Source organism: Ambystoma mexicanum, chromosome 2p (genome assembly GCF_040938575.1).
Source record: "Ambystoma mexicanum isolate Mex_15411 chromosome 2p, UKY_AmexF1_1, whole genome shotgun sequence".
Classification (NCBI taxonomy): domain Eukaryota; kingdom Metazoa; phylum Chordata; class Amphibia; order Caudata; family Ambystomatidae; genus Ambystoma; species Ambystoma mexicanum.
In genome coordinates this window covers 414,853,425-414,857,064 of record NC_090923.1, presented here as the reverse complement: position 1 = coordinate 414,857,064, position 3,640 = coordinate 414,853,425, and positions in this window count along the sequence as shown.

Below are 3,640 nucleotides of genomic sequence, written 5' to 3'. Positions count from 1 at the left end.
CTTTCATAAGGTGGACAGGGTGAGACTATGGACCAAGTTGTCATCAATGTGGCTACCTCTAGGACTATTGGCTATTTTTATTAATCTTCATGAGGAATCAGCCATACAGGTTAGATTGAACATGTCAGGTGATCTCTCTAGATTAATCCAAACAAGCAATGGTCCAAGGCATGGGTGTCTGTTTGCACCCACATTGTTCAATATGTATACCTCAGATGTGAACGCCCCTTTGACAACTTCCTCATTGATCTCACCTAAGATAGAAGGAAAAAAAATATGTTGGAGCGCATATGCTGATGACCTTCTTTTGGTCAATAGTACTCCCATTGGTTTGCAGTGAAAATTGGTGGCGCTAACTGCATATGTAGAGGAAAACGCCCTGGTTATAAATGAAAAGAAATCGGTGGTAATTTCACTCACTAATAGGAAGAAAAATACAAATTTTAAGTGGAAAATGAATGCCTGTATTTTGGTAAAAGTAAGATCTTTATGCTACTTGGGTTTTCCGGTGTTTGGGGGTGCCATAATTCATATGTATTGGAGTTTTTATCTGGATAAGGTGGATACACTCATTTTTCAAATGAGAAAGGCATCGAGCAAATATTGTAAATACTCGGTAATTCCATTAATTAGGTTTTATAACCTTAAAGTAGTACCAAAACTTTTACATGGTTTTGAAATTATACCCTTTGAAACATTCCGATTGGTGGAGAAGCTGGAATCACAAATATGGCGAAAACTTCTCTACTGCCTACCAAAGAGCGTTTCTATGTCTGCAATACGTTTTGAATTGGGTCTCCTTTCTCTGAATACCAGAGTTTGTTGGAAAAGAATGTCACTGTATTGAAACCTTATTATGTGTAGACAACACTCCCTCTATGCCCAGCTGTGAAACAGATTGAGAAATGGTACCACTGAATCGAGGTGGCTGTTGAAATTACGGATGAAATGTGTGAACGTTCTCGAAGTTATTAACCACTTGTATGAAACTTTGATTTCTAACCCCATGGGCGTGAAAAAAAGGTTGCAATGGATGGATTGGATGAAATCTATGGAATCTGTGGGTGCATCTAAGATCTACAAGCAGCTAGTCTATCAGGGGAAGAAACTCGGTATGCTAGAATCAAATCTGATTAAATTCCCAGACCCTGTAAGGAGAGCAGTGTATTTACGATTTCGATTTAATGTTCTCCCTACGGGGGAAATATTAGAAATTAGATCCGGAACACGACTGCAAATTCCATGTCGTTTTTTTGCCACTGTAGAACGACTCCCGAATTATTAAAACACCTATTGTTGGAGTGTGAAGTAATAGCTCCACAGCGGTTAGCAACCTTTGGCAGACTCTTTGGTGGAAGATGCTACATGGTAAACTAAATGCACTTAAATTGGCTGTGGTTAATTTTCTAACAGAAGTGTGTGGTCTAGTAGCAACATGTAAAAATACTAATGACTTAGAATAAGATGCTTGTCAAATAATGGTGAAAGGACAATGGGAATCTATGAGATAAGTTACATGATGGGGTAATCTCAGAACAGTGGTTGAGAAGTGACAAACGGACAAATATAATTTGCTAAATTCTTTGAAGGTGAAATATGTTATCTGGCTTGTTAGTCCTTTTTATTTTTATTTCGTCATTTTAAGCATTTTTTTTTATATTATTCTGTATTTTAATGTAAAAAATGTTAACAAAAGAAAAAATAGTGTTGTTTTAGTTCGTTTTATAAAGGTTTGTTGAGTATAAACCAAATACAATTTAAAAAAAAGATAGCATCATTCTCTTTCTCTGCGTGTCTACATTCTCTTCTACAGCATTAGTACATTCCCTGGTTTTAGTTCCTGAGAGGCAGCACTAATCAAATCAGCCTGGAAAGGTAGATTGCATAATTGTTTCATTGTCACGTAATGTGTTAAACCTTTAGATAAATCATGTAAGGGTGTATGTCTTCTTCAGCCAAAGTCATAGACTTGGGTTAAAAACTCTAGGCTAAAATATACCCTTCGATAAAGGAATATTTTCCATTAAGAGAGCAAAGTAAGGGTTTGTGCTTTTATGATTTTCGTTTATATTTTTGTGAAGACGGATCAAAGTTTAATACAAAATTGAATACAGAAAGCAACGTTTGGGTTCAAAGGTGTGGACGAAAAAGGGGAGGAGTTGTAGGCTGAAAATAAGATCGAGCGCCCTCATCTTTAGAGTCATGAAACAATGTAGAGGATCTGGTAAGTGATGTCATCATACCCACAAGAGGCACATCATTCTTGATGTGTTGTGTAATCAGCTATTCCGTCCTCACCAGAGATGAGTCATTTCAAACGCATTTCCGTTATGTCAGCATCTGGAATAGCCACAGGAGTCTTCAAATCCTTAGCATCAGACAGCGATATCGGGCATCGGATAGAGAGATAATTGGCAGTGTTAAATGAGGTAGCTAATCCAAATCCTACTTGATAAAATAAGAAGTTATTATTGGGGCGGCATCCCACAAGGTTATCCCTTTTTCTGAACAGAGGTTGAGGCAGGTTGCGGGCCATCACTATTGCTTCCTTGGTTGTGCCAAAGGAACTACAAGAGGCACCCTGCATAAGTTCAGGCTTCGGACTGAAGGGCCCAACTTGGCTGCAGAGATCATACATCACTGTGTAAATAGCAATACCAGATCACAATAAGAATTCACCCTTCTGGGCAACCGTTTCCTCAGTTTCTCTAGCCATAGAGGCATTCAAACAAACAAATATCACTGGAGCAAAGGGATTACTGTGTTAAGAAGTGCTCTCTGGAAGTTCTGTGGTCTTCAATAATGGCACAGCTGTCGCATGGCAAGACGCCTACAGCCACAGACTGCACTTGCCTCACTGCATTTCTGCGTAGCACTACGCACTGAACGCCGGTTTTGAAGGGTTCCACCTCCACAGTGTGTTGCCACCAATACTAGCCCCCCGGAAACAAACCCAGAAAGAAAACCAGCAGCTTCAGAAAGGTGCATCAGACTGCACTTGCCTAGCCGCACATCCGTTTCGTAGTAATGTGGACCTGAATTGGCAGTTTAGCTACTACTCATCCCTGTACTCCCACAGAGCAGAAGTCATTTTTAACACAGCCATGAAATAAATCCTAAAGCATATTATACAATATCTCTGTAATGATGTCCGGGTTAAGCGCTCCACTCTGACATTAGGCAAGATGGAATCCTAGCAGGCCCTTCACAGCAGTTCATGCTTCCCAGGTCAATACATTGAGTACCATTAAGTTGGGTAAAATGATCAGCTATTATTACAGCACTTAGAAGTTTTTCTTTTTGGCAATTTGGCATGAAGTACTATATAAAAAAACATGAGATATGATCATATTGGCACTGTGTTCCAAATTTTACAGTAAGATTTATATAGGAATTTCAGTTTGTTTTGAGGAGTTTTCAGATGTTGAAATATAGTAGACGTAATAAACCTTTTTGCTGGCCTGATTGCTTGTTTATACATATTTTCCCTTAGTTTTTAGTTGATTCTTAATTGACTCATCGCATCTTTCTGAAGAAGCTTTTTGAAGATTCTTTAAACACACTATTGCTGTTTTTAGACTTGACATAATCCACGTAGGCCTTAGTGTGTTGTACCCAACATGAGCTAAATCAGCAGTTA